At 40.4% G+C, this 22,338-nt stretch overlaps 1 protein-coding gene across 1 annotated transcript in view; it reads left to right on the forward strand.

Moving 5' to 3' along the window:
* Window positions 1-4,207: 4,207 nt before the first annotated feature.
* The window catches only part of LOC6730592 (zinc finger protein chinmo), a 45,653-nt gene continuing 27,522 nt past the window's right edge, over window positions 4,208-22,338 (forward strand). The window contains exons 1-2 of the mRNA XM_039295369.2: window positions 4,208-4,686; window positions 5,773-6,803. The gene's annotated coding sequence lies outside the window, so the exon portion shown is untranslated. The remainder of the gene's footprint in view (window positions 4,687-5,772; window positions 6,804-22,338) is intronic.

The raw sequence follows: 22,338 nt of genomic DNA on the forward strand, positions 1-22,338 counted from the left end.
GCCACATTCCCCGCCCCTCTCACACTCGCGTCGCATTGTCTGGGGTCTTTTGGGTTGGATTTGGTTCGGAATTTCGGTGGTTCGGCAGTTCGGTACTGCGGTAGTTTGCTAGTTTGGCATTGCTGATGATGTGTATCTGAACGTCCGACGTATCTCTTCATCTAGTTGGAGTGCGCGTGCTTTGTTGCTGCAGCGACAACATGCGTGAGTGACCCAGTTTCCCTTGACGCTCATCATTAAATTACATTACCCCGGCCCGTTTTGGGATCCATCCACCCGCTGTTTGCTCTAATTCACATAGCCCTGCGTTTCATTCAGCGAATTTCGACCATATTGGGCGTTCTCTGAGGCAATGGTTGAAATGCTTTACTAATGGCTTTAGTATTGTATTACCATGTGCAGTTCTGACATATGATAGAACCAATGGTTTGGTCCCTTTAAATTGATTTCATATTTATGTTGCCTAAGATCCTTTTTGGTAAGAAAGCTATATATATTTTCATATGCAAATGATTGTTGTCAACCCACTCAAGTTCATTCACCCAACTCATAATAATCGATTCACGGGTCGCGAAAGGTAAACAAATGAGGTTGCCAAAGAAGGAAGCCTTTACAGTTTGGCTGAGAGTCGAAGGTGAAAAGGCAATCAATGTCGTCGCCCTAGAACTTTTCCTTGATATCCATTTCCTCCACCCCGATTTCCCTTTTTTTTACTACTTCGTCCTCGTCGATTGCGGGTAATAGAGCATTCAACTTGGTCCCAAAATCAGGACGAGAGCAACAGGAGTTCCCCTTCACAAAGCCGAGCGCAAAAATTATTACATTAGCCGGGGCTTTTCCTTTCCAGCGTGTTCGTCCTGCAAGGTAGTAAAAATTATGTGTAAAATGTCCTTGAAACCCTTTTTTATCTTTTGTTGTCTGTCTTCCTTTTCTCCGCATTGTTTGTTTTCCCTCGCTCATTTTCGCCTTACTTTTGAATGAATAAGCGGATTCAATAAGGAGCAGCTTAAACACGCAATAATTTCTGGGACTGCGACGCAGTTGTAACTTCTTTCGGAAAAACTTTAAAGAGCGTGGAAACTGGAAGTTCCGTTCAAAGAACCCCTCTCATATTTTGAAGTACTTTTTGAAGAATTTGAATCCTCGCTTCTTTGGTTGCCTCATAAAATAGGCTCTTTACATGGAGTCAAATTTAAAAAAGAAAATATAAGAACAAAATTTGAGATCTTTTAGATCAAATATAACAAACAAACTTACTCATATGCACATTTTCAAATACATATGCATGTATGTCATGTGTATGTTAACGCAGACATGCGAATTAAATGTGCTGGCAATGCTACAAAAACAAATGATATCATCTTATCTGAAAACGCAACAACATTGATATGAAAAACGTGGGGGAGGGGGTGGATTTCAGGGGTTGTGTGTGTAAGGGGGTGGGGGGTTTCTAAGTGGGTGGGATGTGTAAGCATTTGCTTGTTTGACAGGCATTACAAACACAAACGTCAAGCCAAATTTCAAGCGTAACATTTATTTTATGCTGCAATTCTTTTGACTTTAAATATCACATTTTAAGATACAAATTTTCGATCAAATATGGTAAAGTTCGCTTTATCATTAGTACCGAAAGTACAGGCTGATTTTATTAACAAGCATTTTACTTGAGGGCTTTTCAGCTTCATGGCACCACTATCCATAACCCCAAAATGTAATATCTTCTGCACGGCATAAAAATGCAGTATACACACATAAAACAGTGTTTTTTTGGCGGCTCCAAAGCAAAAGCGAAAAGCACAAACAAGCAAACATATTTATGTACAAAATACACAAGCAAACAAACAAATATAGCCGTGCAAGTGTACATAAATACATACAGGCGAATGTAATTGCCAAATAGTGTACATAGGCGAGCCTACGCACTCACGCACAAAAACAAGCGAGCGAGAGAGAGGGACAGACACAGAGAGAGTGAGACAGCAAAACAGCAAAAGCAGCGCAGCAGCAGCAAAAGCAAAAGCAACTTTGCAGCGACGTCAGTTTGAGTACATAACAAATAAATGCTAAAATTTCACGAAATAAGGAACACCCAAAAATGCGCGCACACCAATGCAAACACCCACACAAGCACACGCACGCGCCCCACACAAGCACACACACACACACATTGCTTGTGTATGTGGGTGTGTGTGTGTATACAAGGCATACGAACGCAAGCTGCAAAAGTGCGTTCGGAAACAGAATTTCGGGGCTGTGGTCGCAGGCCCAAAAAGTGGAGCATATAACGCACAGCCACCCACTTAATCCAGCCCCTTTCCACAACCCCCTCAAAATGCACAGAAAATAAAACAAACTCGATATCAATCAAAGTAATCACATGTTTTGTGTTACAAAAGTCGATTTTTTAAATTTAGAATTTATCTGAATTCAGCATTTTTCGAAATTCATATTATGTTGCTTGTCGTTGTAGTATTATTTAATTTATCACATTTTCTGTTTCCATGCAATTTTTTTCAGTGCGCTGAACAAAGTTGTGTAGCTAAGCAAAAAGTTGAATGACGAAGAGCAGGGGAAAGCATAGGGCCAAAAAGTGCGTGCAGTACTGCAAAAGCAAATGGAGAGCCAAAAAGAGAAGTCCAGGGGTGGATTTTGGAGGTGGAGTGAGTTTTATTGGCGCCCGAGCGAAAAAATGCAATGCATATTTCGATATGGAAAGGGTTTAATCCAGTGGTATATTTAAAAAATAAAAATATATAAAATGAATTTGAAATGCATCGAAGAAAGAACGCGATCCGAAATAATTCCACTTCCGACTGGGGAAGCAAAAGCAGCAAAAGCAGGAGCTTTTGTCTTTGCTTATTGGATTTTCGACGCCGGCCCTCCACGTGTTTCTTGAATTGCGTAAATTGTTCGCTTTTCCTTCCCGCACCCCGCCCCCTTGCCGAGAAGCTTTCATTGTCATTGTGTGTGCATAAAATGGCAGCAGAGAGAGAGAGAGAATGGGAAAACATGCGCCAAAAAAAAGCTTATCGCTCTCTCCTCTCTTTCGCTCACTGCAAAACCAATGCGCATTGTTATTGTTTTTGGCATTGCTGCACTGGAAAAAAATAACTTTGCAGGCAGTTGCTAACCAACTTTCAATGAAAAGAAATTATGAAATAGTTGGTTTAACTCTTTTGCCAATAAAATTAAGTGGTTATTGTTTGATTGGCTAGGAATTTGATATTTTTGATGGGAATTGCATTCAAAAAAGGGACTCTGACACTTGTGGGAATAGGGGAAGTTTTTGGGTGGAAAAATGAAAAGCATTTTGAGGGTTTTTGTTCCAATTTTGATGGTTTGGTCGGAAAGATCTCAAGGGATATGCAAATTAAGCGAGAACTTTTGTGAGTAGTTAGGGAATTATTGTTTTCTTTCAAGGAAATCAAAGACCAATTGTAAGAATTTTCTAAAGAAACGTCAATTTCATTGCGTTAGGGCTTACGAATGCCATTTCATTAAAAAAAAATGTTATCCTTTACTTTTGTTTTCTGAGAGTAATCAACATTTTGAAGATGTGTAATGCGTTCTTTTGCATTAAAGCTATGCAATTAACATTCATCCCATGTTCCCAGCTTAACTCATTGTGCCGATCTTAAAGTGGTTTTCGATTACAAATCGCCTCTTGCGAACCCTATTTCTATTGCATCTAGTATTCAGAGACCACCTGGATGGAGTCCCCCGCTGTTCGAATAGGTTAAGACCAAGTTAAGGTTTGCTTTTGCTATTTCGGGACGAGATTTCCCTAAACATTTTCCACTTGAGCGGAGCTCCTCTAAATTACCTCATGTCCTTCGCCTTATGCAATTGCGCCTGCAAAAGAGAGAGTGAGAGAAAGAGTGAGAAACTCACCCCCGGATTATGAGGATATATGTAATTTTTATCCTGGGGCGGCAGTGCATACACACAGAAAAAGACATGCAGAAAGCAGTTGCAACGGGCATTACATCTACTCGCCTGAGTAAATTGTGCTCTAAAAATCACAAAAAATATGTAAACTATTTTCGAACAACATTCGGTTATCCTTTTTCAGAATCCTTGTTGGACATGTCCAATCTGACAATTGCAAGTTGCTCGCCTGCATTCCAATTGGATTAAAAGCTCGCTCTCTCTCATTCTCTCTCGCTCTCGCTCCTTCTCTCGCGCGCACACCACTGCACGCTTGTTCGCCGCCTGTTGGAATCGAAAACGAATCGGCAGTCAAAAAGAAACTGCCGTGTTGAACGGACGTGTTGAAGTTTCGCGGTTGCTTGTTTCGGTGGTGCTCGCAGCAGCAGCAGCGTTTGTGCATTCGCATTCGCAGTCGCAAATTCGCATCGCCTCGTCGCTCGTCAGCCCTGGCAACTGCAGGCAACTCAAGTTTTACACGTAAATTCAGAAACGAGGAAGCACGGAGTCGAAACCGCTTGATGAAACAGTTATTCTCTACATTTTTGAACTGGAAGAACTGCAGCGGATGAAGTGCAAAAAGCGAAAAGTGCTAAAAGTTTGCGGCATTGAACACTTTTAATTATTATTTACGTTTTGTTTGTGTTTCGTCGAGCAAAGCAAATGCACAAACTAACTGTCCAGTGTGCATGTGTGTGGCAAGAGTGCGTGAGTGCGTCGTGAGTGTTGCAAAACGGCTGTTCGCCTAGTAATTCAAAGGTAATTTTCAGTGAATATCGATCATATTTAAGTGCAAGGCATATTTCAAGACTCAAATAAAGTGACATAAAATCAAAAATGAACTACTAATACCCTTGCAATTATGCGTGTGTACTTGGTTTTCTCGCACACATGAAATATTGGCGTATGTATGTGTGTGTGTCTTTGCAACTCGAATTTCAAACGGTACAAAACGCAGCTTAAAAAAGAAGCGAATAGCAAAAGCAAACTGAGAAAAAGTGAAGTATAGACTTTTATGCATAACCAAAACGTCTGCATTTTTAATCAAGCAACAACAATAGAAAAATAAGCAAAGGCAAACTACAACAACAACAGCGAAGAGTACATGGAACAATAAACAACCCTCCCCGTTTTCCGCCTCCCCCCGAAAATAAACAAGGCGCAATCCCAGTGAACTGAACCCCTTTTTTGCACTGTGTGTTTGGAGTGCCAGTGTATGTGTGTGTGTGTGTCTACGAAATAGCAATTAAGGGAGAATAGAGGAAAGTGCAAGAAGTGCAGGAAGGAAGGCAAAATGCAATTAATCCCCAGGACACTTGTTCAAAAAGCGAGAGGAAAGTGTAGAATAACGGTGAACAAGTGTTGAACAACTACCGAAATACCCCAAAAAACATGTGAAAACTTCTTAAAAATAGTTTTGAAATAAAGTTCTTAAAACAATGTGACAATTCACTGCTCAAATAAGTCCACATGTTTCCCCTTCCACAAAATTTCCAAGTCCCAACGCCATATAAAGTGCTTTTGAGTAGAATAAAAGACATTTGCCAGAAGCAAAGTGGGAATTACGGTCCCAAAATGGGAAAACGAAATATATTCTGCGATAATAAAATCATTAATCCAATTCCACTTACAAGAACCCGGGCTGATAAGAAACCAGAAACTCTGGGCACAAATGAAATGAAATTTATTCGGGAGAACTGTGACAAATTAGTTTTATATTATATAAAAAATGAAAATGAATACCTAAAACATGTCACATTATCCCCGAATACATTTGAGTTTCAATCAGCCAAATTCCACTTACATTTTTTAATAACAATTTTCCAACCGCTTTTATATTTGCAGCCAAATGTCACTGTGAAAATGTCTCAACGAGCAAATTTTAGAAAAGTCAAGAAAAACATTCAACGACCTCAAAACCAGCGAATGCTACAAAATGCGAATCAAGAACATTTAACCATCTAAATATACAAAATCAATTTAATTGAATCAAATTTCGCGAAACTGCAACAAATCAACCTAAAAATGAACTGAAAACAAAAACATTTCGAAAAACAACGCAAAATTCTAAAATTGGCAACATAAGTTTTGGTCTTGAATTAAACACAACAAAAATAAATCAACAAAAAACGATTTTTGGCAACAAATCATCATATAAAATACACAAATTGTAATTATCTCAAAACGTCCACACGTGAAAATGATTTGCAACTAAGATGAAAATCTAATAAAATCAATGTAAATTTTTAACGCAACAAAAGGAAAACCAAAACCGTCAGAAAAAACCAGCCCAAAATCAGTTGAAAAGCCGAGGGAAATCTTTTTAGAACAAACGCAGAAAACCGCAAAAATTTAAGCCACCAAATTGGTAAACTATTCAAAATTATTGGTTCGGACATACGCAATACTAAACACAGCAACACAACAACAACAACAGCAGCCATAGCAACTACTACAGTGATCACTACAGTAAAAGCAACCGCAACAGAAGCAGCAGATAAAACGTGTGTGTTAGTTTGCATAAAAATTTCGTTTCGATAAAAGCAAAGCAAAATCATTTAACAAAGTAATTAAAGCATCAAGTATAACAATTACCAATCGTAATACATGTATTTATAAAATATATACCTATACATATATCTATGCTTACGAATTATATCGGAGAATATTTGGTAAACAATTTTTGATAAAAACAACTCGAGTATATATCCTAACTAATTAGCAACAAAAAGAACTAGAACATTTGGCCTAAGTGAAAAAAGTGAAGTGAGAAAAACTAAAAAAACTTATAAATTCAAAATTACCACTTGTGAACGGTTTTAAAACTGAGGATTCTGGATTTGGATTAATGCGTAAATTTGCAATTGAATATTAAGGTGAGTTTGATTGTTATACCTATGCTAAGTTCACAACTTGTCATTTTTTCAAACATCTCTCCGCATTTCTTAATGGCCCTTTAAGTTTCCCCACGCACGAAAAAGTGCGTAAAATGAAAAATGTTTTTTTAGAAAGTGTCCACAAACATTTGCAAACAATTACCGCTCGAAAAAGAAGCTCCGCCTCTAATTACAATTATAATTTATGCAAAAAGTAAGGAAAATATTTTTTGGTCAAGAGAAAAATTGTCTACGCACTTTGCGTATGATTTATGACACTCAAAACTTGGCGTTGCATATTAATGGCGAGAAAAAAGCAAAAGTTGCTTGTTTGTCACTTCTACATGTGTATCTACACACACACGCGCACGGAAAGGGGTGTAGATACTTTTTGGGGTTGTGCATAAATTAAAAACATATTACTTCTGCTTCTTGCCGCTGCACAACAAAAAAATGCGTCGCAGTTGACACGCAATATTTTTCGACTGCGCTGCCGGCGCCGCTGCCACTTTGACCTACTTAGCAAACGCAGCGTGTTCCAAATTTTGTGCGTTGTGTACTTCTTTGTACCGCTCTCGCCCTCTCTCCCTCGCGCACTCACCCCGTCCCGCTCGCACGCGTTGGGGTTGGTCTGGCATTGCGTGCGCTTGGAGTTGTAGTTTTTGTTTCAGTTTCTGTCGTTGTTGTTGTCGCTGTTGTTGTTGTTGTTGTGTGGGGTCTTCCGCATTTAATTAAATGCACAACAGTCTTTGCTCTAAGTTTTGCTTAAAGCTTTTACACCTGAAACAATTTCAACAAACATTTTAATAATTAACAAACAAACTCCAGAGAATTAATAAATAATATTTCTAAAGAGAAAGAATCTTATAGATACTTCAAATATCTACAAGATACATCAGTATTTAAACTGCTAAGTATCTACAGAAGACGCACTGTTTTTTATCTGTGCAGCGTTTTTCCTGGCGCTTTTGTCTTAGTTTTCGTCTGCTGCATTTTCCCCGGTCGGAAGTGCGCTCTTTCCCATTTTCCTCGCCTTCTCACGTGCATTTGCACAATCGTTAGGTTTTTTCTAAGAATAACTCGCCTTTGGAGCAGACTGCGCGGCTCTCCCTCGTCTTCTTCTTCTTGCCTTAGCCGTGTTGTAACTGACGCAATGCAACCGACTTCATTGTTTTCTTTTTATTTGCTCTTGTTGTCGGCACTTGCGCAAAGTGCCTATGATATGCCCCCAACACCCCACCCCCCTTATTCACCACAAAAGACGAACGCATTTCGGTTCTTCTGTCCAAATTGTTTCAATTTTATGACTTGCCACTGCAGTTGCCTGAATTTTAATGCCACCGATTACCAAGAAGGCGAAACCGAGCAACAGCGTTGCAAGCATGTCAGTTTTCCCGATTGTTACTACAGTTGGTTTAGCCCAGAATTTCAAGTGGGCCGAAAAAGGAACGGTCAAGTAAGAGGTCAAAACTGCATTTAAAATTATTTAATTATTTATTTAGAAGACAAAATGCAAGTTAAGCAATGCAACTATTTATTGAAAACTCATATTGACAACACTTTAGGCAAAATACGACCTTACAGTAGTTGAAATCCCATGCTAATCCTAAGTATCACTCGAGTATTGCCAGTTGTTGGGCGGAGATTATTTTATGATTTTACGAACCATTATGGCCAGACACGTACTTATCATTCAAGGGCTGCTGAAATGGGCTTAGAAAATGAGGGAAAATTTAAATTACACGAGACCGAGGACCATAAAAATTCATATGAATTAATCGCTTTTATGATCTTTTATTAAGGCTTATCAAAAAAAAAAAGTGAGTAGTTCTTTGGGTCTGCAAAATTTGGCAGAAGGCATGGCTAAAAATTAAGGGGCTAGGGGGCGTGGCAAGCCGGAAACCTGTCAGTGTCAGTCGAAGTGACATTTTTCCTCTCTGCGTTTCCACGGCACTTGAATGTTGACTATTCATGAGGAAAAAAGTAAAGAGAAAGAGATCTTAGGCCTATACGAAGAGTCTACACTGTTCTTTATAGTTTCAACTTTTCTTTCAAAAATCATTGGAAATGGATAAATTGATAATTTTGAAGCTTATTTATGCACATAGAAAAAATATCATTGGAAGTGAATTTTTAATCATTGATGTATGTGCATATAAATTGGAACTATTTATTCGCCCGCTGCTGTATGTGCAATGTTTATTTGGGTTTGGCAAAGTCAATTCCACCAAAGTTTCCTCCACCGTTTTTCGCTAGTTTCGGAGGTTTTTTCTGCCCATTCCCCAGTTGCTAATTGCCAGTTGCCTTTTGCTCCACTTCGCCACACGCAATAAAAAACGAAACTTTTGCATGCAAGCAATGTCTGTGTGTGGGTGTTAACTTTATCTGTGTGCGTGCGTATCTGTGTGTGAGTATGGCCGCCGCAATAGTTTGCACAAATAGAAAACGCATTTCTATCCGCTTCTCTCTCGCACTCTCAACACCTCCCTTTTCCGCCATTTTGGGTTTTGCTTTATCTGCATTGAACAGTTGGAATGTCTAAAGTTTCTTGCCTTTTTTTCTAGTGTATTTCGGGAGTCATGAAAGGGGCAAATCCTGTTAAACCTTTTAGAAAGATTTGTTAATTTTTTAAAATCTTTGCTCCTTAAATATAAAGTCCATATATGAAAATAAGTCAGATCGAACAAAATTGAATAGAATTGCAGGCAGACCGAAATGTCGATTTAGAGGCTATTACATCACAACCCAGAAGCAAATGCTGATAATTCCCAAAACAGAATGAGCGCGCACAAAAAGCGATCACACACACACAGCGAAACTTGCAGAAGGGCGCAACAAATAAATAAAAAAGCAACAAAACATAGACAAAATTGTAAAAAAGCACTGGCAAATGGAAGTTTGTGCTATGTACAAGAGCAGCGAAGAAACGAATACATAGGCCTACATATGTACACACACTTGTCGTTTCCCTTCCGTCTCGCTTACCCCAGCTACCCGTCCCCTTTCCTCTTTCGGTGAACGCAGCGCAAAAAAATTCACAAGTCGCATCAAAAAAAAAAAAAATAGAAAAAAAAAAACAAAAATATGGCGTGGCCTACAATTTAATTGGCTCAAAGTGCGTAAGGGGCAGCCTGCACAGCAACAAAAATAAAACTACGAAAAAAAAAAACGAAACGAAATAAAACAGCAGCAGCGATAGAAAAAACCTTGAGCTGGCACAGCATAATTAAAAATGTGCGTATACGCACACTACGATAGGCCCAAAATCAGCCATACATACATGCATACTTTTGCAGTGCGTAGAGCTTTCCCGCCGCACGAATGACATTCACGCGCAATAAATATCAGACTCTAGCAGCCTACCGAACCGAAAAAACTCATGAAATCAAAAAAGCTTCACTGCAAATCCAGCAACAAAACGAGGAAGTCTAAAAATGGTCGCGGCACTCGTAGGCCTAGGCCAATGCAATGAGAGCGAGGGAGATGGGCACTGCTTTGGAGCTTTCCCCACGCACTCTGTGAGCTTTTGTAGGCGCCACGCACAGCGAGGCTAGAGCTTTTCATTGCGATGATCAGTTCGAGATACAGATAGATTGGGGATCAAGGCAATAAGTTCTTGGCAAAAAACGTGGTTAAATTTGTCGATCTTATGATCAGATTAACATGTTCTCCGATCGATTTAGAATCCTACAAATCTTTTACACAAGGAACTTGCATTTGCATTTAATAACCAATTTCCCAAATACATTTTTGATTATTTTAAGCTTAAACACTTCCTCCTCCAACAAAAGGAAATCCAAACCAATGTTGATCGCATAACAATAAATACCCCGTTCTCACTAGCCACTAAGCTGCAATGAAATGCAACAGTGACACACTTTGCATCTCTTTCTGACGCTTTTTGAAATAATATCCGAAAGAACGGAACAGAAATGATTATTTAATTGGTGAACCGTTGGTCCCCCAATTTCCTTTTAATAACAGCTAATTATGTCAAGTATTATACACGCAAACACTCCGAAGAAACACTCAAAGACACATGCAACCGTACATAATTCCCTCAAATTGCCGCAATCTGGAAAATCTGTAACTTCTCTGCCACACGAGACGTTTGTTTGTTGGTAAACTTGACATTTTTCCCCACAAGGGACATTGGTTTTGATGCGTTTCCACCTTCAATGCTGCCACTTCCTCTTCGCTCCGTGTTTTCGCCCTATCTTGCCGTCTCCCTTTCTCCAACGAATCTTGAAGAGTGCACTCGGCGGTGGAAAAAAGCGAGAAGTGGAACAAAAAGCACAAAAGAAAATGGTTAAGGAAATTAAAAAGCATAAAAACAACAACAGCGCCAGCTTCCGTTAAAACAAAGCGAACTCAAGTGGAAGACGGAACAAAGAAGGCGAAAAAAGGGTTACCAAAAAGGGAGAACGAGTGAGAGAGCGAAGAGGGACGGAGAACACATATGCAGCATTTACCGTTAGAGCCCTTCGAGGGCGTTCTTTCTTCCTCCCCATTCTTGTGGTTAGCTCTTTTTGACGTGTTTTTTTTGTGCTTCCTTCTTTGTTGCTTCTCCGGCTTTTTCTGGTTCGTTTGATATGCAGAACTTTGGATGGTCTTGATGATGCACTTGGCTCCATGGGAAAATAATCAACGATGGGGAAGGCAATTCGTTGTCAAGTTGGTAATTTCGAACAGGTTGTTGAATTTATAAATGGATCAATTAAAACATAGAACTTAAAATGTAAAGTCAAAGTTCCAAGGGATTAAAACTTTGTTACTATTACCACAGATTTAGAAAACAATAAATTAATCTACAGTTTGTTCCCATGGGAAACCGGGGATGCAACATTGCAATCGCTCGCTCTATAAAGTGCAGTCAAGCAGGAATTCCACCCCAAAAAACAGAGTTGCATATTAGGACTATGACATTGTCTTTTGGTATACGCTTTGTTGATTCATATTCATATGATGTACTATGTGGTGCAAGTCACACTTTTGGGATTTGTGTGGGGCTCCCTCACTCGAATCTCCTCCGGAATTGTAACAATGCATTTGCACAAGTCTTGCACTTGCCCATCCGCTGATGATGATGTTGTATGCCAAGCTTAATTTATGGTTTTTCTCAGACTTTTCGGGGGCTTTTTTCATTCGGCGTTATGCGTGGGTGATTCTGGTTCCCTCGGCTCTTGTGCAAGGTGTTTCATTTGCGTTGCGATGACCGCTGATAAGACACATTTAAGGCCGACCGCCTGCAGCGTGGAGTCGCTTTGTCTCTTTTGGGTTTTTTCTTTCCTAAGTCTAATTAAAATGCACCAACTCGAGTGCAACATTTTTATGGACGTGATTTACACAGGAACAAGCCACGAAAAAGAGTAGTTTTTTTCCTCGTTTTTGTGAGTTGTAAAGAAGGGGGCGCAACCATGAAATTGAATTGCTACTTTGAAGTGCACTCGATGTCAGTGGATGGGCCCAAAAAGGGTTAACTGCACACATGGCTGCACGGCTGATAGACAGCCCCAAAAAAAAGGGAGGGGGCGGGGTTTAGGGTCGAGGTGTTGGGGCCATCACAACCGACGGGCCACCTAGTTACCCACACTAATTAAGGCGAAATGCAGCCAGGGCAACGTCGCATGTGATGGTTTCTCCACCTCTATTATTTTCTTTTTAGCTTCTTTCCACTGGCTGAATCAACCGGGTTCATTAGAAGTGTATGTTGAAAAAACAGTTGCTATGGGCGCTCTGAGTTGCACTGATAGAATAAAATACAAAATCCATAGGATCTTTTAAATAAGTATGATAGATACATCTGTTTTTGACGGTCACGATTAAGTTCCAAATAGAATATCTCAATTTTGCCTAATTAGTTCGTACTTTAATTCACTGTTTTCTCTATTTTTTGCAGGTAAGCACTGGCGCCTTTGTTCGAACTAATTAGGCCGTTGTGGTGTATAGCGTAAGTTGCTCCCACGAAGTAATTGCATAAAAAATTCCTCATTTCCATGGCGCACTTATTTTTTCTGTCGCATTTGTTTTGCATTTAAGTCCAGCACCCCTTGAGGCATTTTCCATTTGCCGGGGTTTTCCTCAACCACCCCTCGGCCCGCCTTTCTCCGGGATTCCTGACCATAAATTTTGCAATTAACGACAAATGTCACTTTGTCTGGCCGATGGCGACGTAGTCGACGACATCCGAGCGTTGCAACCATTTGCAGAAAGGGGATCCCAGCTCTTTTTCTCCCTTAGATTTTTTTTTGTATTTTTTTCATTATTTCTGGGTGGCCAGAAACGAGGAGCTCAACTGGTCGAATGCTTTTAGCCCGGACCAACGGAGCATGGCGGGCCCACCATCCTTGCACCACCACCCACTTACGGTCTGCTCGTCCTGCAATTGCATTAAAAAGCATAAATTTACTTTAGCCCAGGCTCTGGGAACGTTATAAAATCCATTTATGCACTTCACTTGCTCTCTTTTTCGCCAGCCCACTGGAATGGGCGGCAGTGGGGGTGGAGCCTCCCACTTTTTGGGTGGTTGCATGCTGGTCAGACTTTGGGTGCCAGGACCTAGAGCTCCGGAGCACTGGAGTCCTAGCGGCCAGGACCTCTGCAATCTACAATAATTTCTGATTTCTTTTTTGCGCCTTTCCCATTTTATATTTTTGCTGCCAATTTCTGCAGGCCACGCTAGCGTAAAAGCGAAAGAGAAGGCACTACTCCACATATAAAGAGGGGGTTGGGGTTGGGCGCAGAAAGCTATGCAATTTTTACAAAAATTCCCAACCAAACTCCCGGCCAAACCCGCTTTTCCTTTTGTTTTCTGCCGTGGCGATGATGAAGTTTAATTTAGACACGACCCTAGTCCGAGCCTCCGTTTGTTGGGGTTTTCCTCTGTGCACCGCCCGCATGGCGGTGGCCACCACCCACCACATGCACCACTGCAGCCACTCGGAACCACCCACTTCTGGGGTCGGAAAACTGGCGGTGCATGTGCTGAGGAGTTGGCCGAGGAAAACTTCTGCAAATTGTTTATAGAGAATGTTTTAAATGCTGGCTTTTGCTGAGAATGCTCGTTGCATTCCACTAGGCGAAATTTTCAAATGGTATAGACCTGATTTATGTATACTGCTCAGAACTGAATTAATGTTAAAAATCTCACGAAATCTAAATGTTAAATTATGGTTTTATGAACCGCTTTCCTTTTTGCTTTCAATCAAACTCAGTGATTTTCAATTCCCAATGCTTTTCATTTGCATTCTGCAGTTGGATCTAGTCTTGCTATTTTGTTTTATCAGCTTCCATGGACATTGGCCATTCATTAATCTGGCTTTTTGGACCTTTCTCTATGCGAATTTATCTCTTGGGTCCATCTGACTACATATTCCAGTTCTGCCTATGCACACTTTTTGTCCATTTCCGTTCTCGCTCCTGCTCTAATGTAATTTCGATTTTTCAACGCTTTTCCAACACACTCTGTGCACGTGTGTGTTGTTGGCTCAGAACTTCATTTCCTCTGGTTTTTGGGGCGTGGCGGAAAATACTGCAGTTGTACGCCCCTTTGCCCGTCCCCCGTTAGATAAACAATCAGCAAACTGCAGCAGCAGCATAAAATAATAAAACGAGCAAGACTTAATTCCCATTTTTTGGTGTTGGATTTCCCCTTTGAAAGTTTTTGTTTGTCTATTTTCTCAGCTTACATGTGTATGAGTATGAGTGTGGGTAAAGGATGTTTTTGCTTGTGTCTGCTCTGCTTGTTTGCATGCGCTTTTCTGCAGAATTTTCGGCAATATTCCATTAATACTTTTCGGACCATCGGGGAAAATTCGGGGGGCACTTTATTTGCTTTGTCAGTTGCGCCAAAGTTTTGTTGATAAATAAATTTTTTAGCGATAAATTTGCAGTGTGCAGAAATCAATTTTTACCCTTTGTGTTTTCGTTTGCTCCGCTGCATAAATAAATCATCAATGCAATGGGGGAATTCCGAATTTAGCCTTTCGGGGATTAAATTGCAGTTGGCTGTGCTGTGCCCACGAAAAAGTGCCGTCAAGCGTGAATGGAAATCTAAATGGAAAATCCACATGTCAGTCTGTATTTTTATCTATCGCAAAACTAAAGTCTATTTGCGTTTTATCTTTGCCAAAGGGGATTCAGTCCACAAATGGAATTTCGAATGGGATTGCATATTAATTTTGATGAGAGATGGTGTGGTAAAAGCTTAAAATGGGGAAAGTGTAGCTGACCGCTTAAAATTAAAATATTGTTGCAACTTTTATGATTTTAATGAATTTCCATATATATTCTCTTCACTGCAGCTGCACTTGGTGCATTGGAGTGGTCGAAACTGCTATTCACTCGATCAAACCCTTTGAAAACCTATTGATATCCCTTATATATTCAATACGTTTGCCAGAACTCTTGAAACAAAAAAGCCCTTTTATACTGAATCACCATTGATGGATGCCCAAACTCGCACAGACGGAAAACTAAAACCTTTTATCAAAGATAAATAAAATGAAAAACGAGTGGGCGGAAGGGGGTCTGTGAAAAGCTGCATGCGACAAATGCAGGCAAAAAAGGAAATTAAAATGGGAAAACCCAGACTCGACAGCATATGTGTGGAGATGTATGGGAAAGCCGGGGGAAAATCAAGGAAAAAGCCAATGTGCAGTGTGTATGCAAAAAGGGGGTGGTGATAGTCTGCCTCCCTTACCTCTTCGCTCTCTATCCGCCTCACTCACTCTGTGGCGCGTCTCGCTCGCTCCCAACTGCAATCGACGAATGTGAAATAAATTAAAATATTTTTATCTACACTCGTGCACGTAGCCTGCAATGGAAATTGCCAAAGTCAGCTGCAAAAGTTTTCCCAAGCTCTGGAGTTTGTTCCAACCCTCTGCGGCACTTTTCCCACCCCCCACCGAGCGACCTCACACTCCCATTTTCTTCTCGCTTTTCCAAAGTTTCGCTCATGCAGACTTGCATTTTGGCTAGAAACGAGTTTCGGTCGTCTTTTTTCCATTTGTTGTTTGAGAATTATTGCTGCATCGTGCTGAAAAAGGGTTGCAACTGCAGTTGTTCCCTCCCTCTCCCTCGCTCCTGCTGTCTCCGTCTCGTTCTGCCCACGATTTCCCTACTCTTTCTCGCGTTCTGTCTCTGCTTTATGGCGTATATGTGTACATATGTGTTGTCTGCTTTTTGGCGCATTGCACTAACCGACTATAAATGAAATGCCGCATGACGGCGCCCCATCCCCCCCTCACCTTTCTTTGGATTTCCTCCGTCCTCGTGCAAAAAAGTGAAAGTTCGTGCTGCTCCTTTTTTGTGGGCTCCTGCAGGGGAGAGACAGAGAGAGCAGGACAGCAGAGAGAGTGAGCTGGAGAGTCAGAGGCAGCGAGAGAGAGAGAGAGTGGGTGGATGGGGGCTTTGTGTGCTCTGCACTTTGCTTGGGGGTTGCACACCCCCCTTTTTGGGCCAAGTGTGCTGCAGTCGAGGGTTGTTGTATGTTTCATAATGATGACAGCCCAAGCTCCTGATGCTGCCCCATCGTCATCAGCACGATGATGATGATGTTGGCGGTGGTGGTGAGGATGATGATGACGTTGCAGGGGATACAACCCTCGTGCAATGTTGTTGCTCATTGATTTTCCTTTTTTGCCTCCGTTTTTCGTTCGGCTGCTCCTCTTTCATTCCCATTCCGTCCGGGGAAAAACTTTTTTCCAGGCAACAGAATGCATTTTTTGTGCGCCGCCTGCAGACAATGCGACAGACAGCGGGTGGAAAAGGGGGTGGCAAACGGGTTTCGCAGGGGGTTGTGTGGTATGTGGTGTGGTGGGTGGTGTGTGGTGTATGGTGTGTTTGCCTGCATAGAGAGAATTCATTTGGCTTGTCTGCGTCTGGCCGAAAAGTCTGGCAAGGAAATCACAGACGATAAGGAAATGAGTGAAAATTCATTTCAGCCTGCACTACAACCTACAACCCCCTGCACCATTTTCCGCTGTAGTATTTCATAGTATTTCTCTGTTTTCAGCATTTTACTACGGCCAAAGTTTCTTGGCTTGACACATTCAGCCCGGTTGTGGCTATAATTTGCCTGCATTTTCCTAACCATCCCCCCGTTTTCTGTATTTGAGCAATTTATTGCCGGGACATCATCCTTGTCAATGGCTGTTGGGGTTCATTTTGCTCCTTTTCGCCGAGTTTTTTGTTTTCTGGGGCTCGCACAACTTGAACTCAAATGAAATTTCTTATCTCCTTTTTTTGCCAACAATTTTTCATTAGGATTTCTATGTTGTCCTGCGGCAGTTTTCTCTAGTTAATTTGTGTGATTTGCTGCACTGGCCAAGGGAAAATGGGAAAAAGGTCGGAAGCTAAGGAAAAGCAATAAATCACCAATAGAATAGAAAGTCATAGAACATGTTGGCTGAATGCAATGCACATCTTAGGGGTAGGGAAATTAAATTTAAAGGGGTTTTAGTAAACGAAGATGCCTAATTTTAGTTTTGGTTATGCCACCTGCAATTTGCAGATACGAATCTCAAGACAATCCACCTGAAAAGGGGAAAAGAAAGGTGCGTTTGGGGGCAGTGTGCCACCCACACACAGCCACTACGCTAAACACTTTCGACTTGGCTGCCAAAATGTCATAACTTTCGCTTTCGTTTTGGCCGCGAGTTTAACCCCCCACCCACTCCCGCTCCCATTGCCCATCCTATTCCTATTGCCATTCCGACCCAGTCCGAGTTCGAGTCTCGAGTCGCGGATTGTCGCAGCTCCAAGTTGCACGCAACCGAACAGAAAGAATAATATGTACAGAGTGTACAGAATGTGTAGACAAGCTGAAATAAAAGTAAAAGTCATGGGACAAAACACATTTTTTGCACTAAATTGCATGCGACGTTCGTTCTTTGTATTTTTCGTATCACTCCGCACCGCCTTTTGTCGTGACAAACGCTGTCTGGAACAATTTGATGTATAGATACATACATACATACATTCATATGTACATACGTACATAATGTAGTCAACCTCTTTTTGTTGCGACTTGTGGGCGTCTGGAAGTGCAAAAGAAATTCAATTTCTTCCAACCTCTTTCACCCGTTTGTCTTTGTTTTATTATTTGTGGGATTTCAATTGCTTTCATAATCATTTGACATTTTGTGGGTAAATTAATAAGGTTGTTTTGTTTCGAATTTATTTCATTATTTGGGTGGGCGATGTGTAATGGTCACGATAAAAATATACGGACTTTAATGCGGGGGCTTGGTTTCGATGAAAGTTGCTCGGATATTTCTGCCATTACTTTTAAATATGATTAATGCTGGCTCGAAAATTATCAAATATAACATAACATCAACTGTCTATGAAACTTTTTTGGCTTTTCGTGTATTTTCCTCATATTGATCCAAGTAACCACTGTTTTGCACACAAATTCTGACCTTCAAAGCGTTAATCTTTTGACAACATCCATAAATTTAAAGAAAACTCTTCCTCTCCTTTGTGCCACTCGCTTTTATGTGAATGAAAATAATTTTATGCAAAACCCAGATACGCACACACACACACAAAGTGTGAGAAACCTCTGAGTATCTGTGTCTGTGAGTCATGTAAAAAGTAAAATAAAAGAAAAGAAAAGGCGGACGGAGAAAGAAAAAACCGAAAAAAGTGAAATGAAATCAAATTTATCTTGAACTTGAACTTGAAAAATGAAAATGAAGACATCGAAGACCGTCGTCGACAATGTTTAACGTTTTATGGCCTCTGCTGTTGTAAAATTATCTCGTTTAACATTTATTGGATTCCATGGTAATTTTAAAGACTATTCAGAAATATCTTAGCAGAAAAGTGCAAACAGAATTAAATACTAATAATTATCAAGTCGCTGGCATAGTGCAATTAATTTGATACTCGCATTTTATTATTTTTTCTGTGTCCGCTTGTGAATGTCAGCTGGCTCAAAGTCAGCTTAAATATATACATATGTTCGACTTTGAAGCGCTGAAACTGCAATAACAAATGATAGAAGTAACTCGTATTTTCGCAAGGGGGATTTCGCGAAGGGGTTAACTGCGCAAAAGAACATTGAATGCACACAAAATGTGTTTTAATGAGATAATCGGCGAGACAAAAAATGGGTGGAAAAAAGATAATCGTGACAACAATCGTGGCGGCAACTGAATAGCGGCTAAAAATAACCCCGAGTACATGCGAATATATTTCCATATATAAGTCTGGGGATTGGAGATCGGCGAGAATAAGTGGATAATGCATGTGCAAAAAGTTGGTGGTTTGCACCGCCAATGAGAGAGCACAAAGTTGAGCTCCATTTTGAATGGCGGCTTGTCATTTGGCGACTTTTAATTAGTCTAGCATGGCCAGGTTTAATTGGATAAAATATGAGTTTTTAAACACGCGCCAGATTTATTGCACAGAATGTAGTTTATACCTGCTCAGAATAATAGAAAATATATATTATTTGCTAAAACTTAGTATCTATCTAACCAGTATCAATTAAAATCAGCCAATGCATTCATTATTAAATGTCAAATATCGTAGAGGCAATCAAGACAATAACAAATTCTTAACGCTTCCGTAAATAAACAAATACCCAGCAACAAATTCGACGTCATCAGATGAAGTCAAATGAATTGCGGATAAATAAAGAGGCGAATAAAATGACATAATAGAGCAAATAAATATATATACCAACACCAATACTGTTCTCAGAAGGGGTAAATAAATAATTTAGAATGCAAGTCCCCAAATAGATGTTAAATTAAATTATGAAAAAATAGTATTAAATTCAAAATGTAAGATCCTCTAATTTACGGGCCAGACTAAGTGCTCTACTAAGTTGGCAAATGTATCTGTATCTCTGCCATTGTATCCCTATCTGCCTTTGTATCTGTATCCGCGCTCGCTCTCGTATCTGCGGTCTAACTGTTTGTCTTTTTTTTGCAGCTCTCGCCTCTTATTATTATGTATTAGCATTATTATTTACCCGCCTCTGTTTTTTATGCGCCTTTTTTGTGGAAGCAGCGTGGAATGAGAGATTCGTGGAACTGGGACACTTGTGTGCAGTGCCAGCGAATTGTTGTTGTGTCTGTTTCAAATACTTTTTCCGCTGCTTGCTTCCCCGTTTTCTCGGCTTTCTTTCAATGCAAAAAGACTGGCGAAGTGCTGTTAGTTTCTTTCTTGCTAGTTTTTGCGCGTGTCCGTCAATGTCAAAGGGAACAATTTGTTTTTATCTTGAATTTTTTCAGTGCGAATTGTTTGGGCAAATATTTTGACTAAGCTGCACTTGATTTTGCAGTAAGTTTCCACTCATCCCATGTGGCGTGTGACTAATGTTTTGTGCGAAACTCATTCGTTCCGTTTTTGTTGTCCAGTTGCAGTTTGTTTATCGCAACTGTTAAATATCTGCTTCTTGGTACAACTTAAAATGCCAAAAAGAGCAACAAATGGTTGTTGCTTTCGGCTTCATATACGTGAAACTTGAAATGCGCAAGCAAAAATACCCAAAAAATCGCGAAAAAAACTCAATTTGGCGAGCAAACAAATACACTCAAAGATTGCAACCAAGGTCACTGATGAATAACAGCAAATGCGCTGTTCTCTCCATATATTTGTGCCAGTCGGTGGAGATCTCCACATGCAGACCGCGTGAGAGGGAGCGAGATGGGTGGCAGTGTGCGACAGAGAGGGGTGGAGCCCCGAAATGCGTTCTTTATTTTTCCTTCGCCTGGCTTTCTGGGTTTGGCGTACAAAGTAAATAATTTGTTTGACAGGGAATTTTTGTCGGGTGGCGTCGGGGGTGTTCGACGTCAGTTCCACACATAGATCCGCCTTGAATACACTGAATACCCGCTGTATTTTATTTTAGTTGACTTCGTGTGTGCATTGTCGTTCTGTGAGTGCGCGAATTCGACTAGAGTTGGAAGTAGCGAAGAAGTTTTGCATTTATACATTCAAAGAATAAGCAGGTGTTGTGTTTTTATAATACTCATTACTCGCTGGCTGTGTACATAAAATGATCTGCCATCCTTGAAATTTTCCATATAGTGATCTTTGCATTAAACTTGGCGCCCAACGGGGGGCATAATAATATTGGCGCCCTACGTTGGACATTACAGCAAAACAGTCAGATTAGTGTTCCATCTTCTACTTCCTTGCTAAATATTCCCACATAATCGTGGTGATCGCAGCGCAATAGGTTCCCATCGTTTTGCATACATCATGTGCATTAATTGCTTAATTGACTCACATTTTATTCAATTCGCTCAATTTCGTATTCACTGCCAAACACTTCACCACACACTCGCACACACACTCTCCCATTTGCTAAGATCCGAGTTCGCGGAGATCTCCAGAGAATTATTCTCACCTTTTATGCATGCGCGACTAATTCCTGGAATTCCTTTGACTGACTAACCCAAAAGTTTGTTGTTCTCACACGCGCAGAATACGAATACAAAAGACAAGAAATGGCGCCGAATATCCTTGAAAAAGGCAAAGGAATAAAGAAGCGAAACGAAAAAAAATCAAGCAAAGTTGTCGGCGCAGTCGCAGGCTGCAGACCAACAAAAACAACAACACAACCAAAACGGAAAAGATAAATCAAAAAGTAGCCAAACACACTCACGCTCACAGATGCAGTGCGAAAAAAGGCAAAAAAAATAACGAAAAAAGAGAGCGAAAAAAGCAAGCAATAAACAGTTGATCCGCTTTTTGTCTTGTTTTTGAGCAAATAACTGCATTTGACCTTGTTTCGATCTACCTTTGTATGGGTTAGCTTAGAACAAGCAAGCTATACAAACACACGCAGTCCATACAAACGTGTGCCAGAGCGAGAAGGCGATATCATGCTGTGTGCATGCGAATTCATATTTGCGAATTTTTGGTGCTTGTTTGCTTTGCTTTGCGTGTTCGCTGCGCACGAAATAGGGGACCAAAGAGAGGTAGAAATCGGCCATAAAGACAGGGCACAAGTGTTTTTTCATGGCTAAAATATTAGGCCTTCCATTTGGGGATCACTGATGGCAAAGTTTCGATATAAAATAAATTTTCATAACAACTATTAATCTATTAAATAGGGTATTTCGTAGTCTTAATAACTGGAATCGTATATTTTCGTATAAACGTACATACATACACATCATTTTTTGCATTCAATTCAGCTGCGCATGGCATTATCAGTTTTTAAATAAGAAGAGAACTCCCACAAGAATTCACTTTTAATGGGATGTATCCGAAATGATCCCCCTATCTTTTTCTCTAACGTATTAGCGTTTTCTTTCTTTTACGCGGGCATATTCTGTTTTGCTAATTCTTGTTGCTTTGCCAAAAACAAAAATGAAGCCGAACCAAATGTAGGTTAAATTTACGGAAATTGCGACGAGGGCAGACATACATATAGAAAAAAGTATGTGTATCGGTGTGCGTGGTATATAAATATAAAATAGCTATAAGGCAAAAACAAAGCACAACAGATACGAACTCAGATAGCGCACACACACGTGCGCGCAAATAAAAGTGGTTGTTGTTCTTGCCA

Source organism: Drosophila simulans, chromosome 2L, assembly GCF_016746395.2.
Source record: "Drosophila simulans strain w501 chromosome 2L, Prin_Dsim_3.1, whole genome shotgun sequence".
Lineage (NCBI taxonomy): Eukaryota > Metazoa > Arthropoda > Insecta > Diptera > Drosophilidae > Drosophila > Drosophila simulans.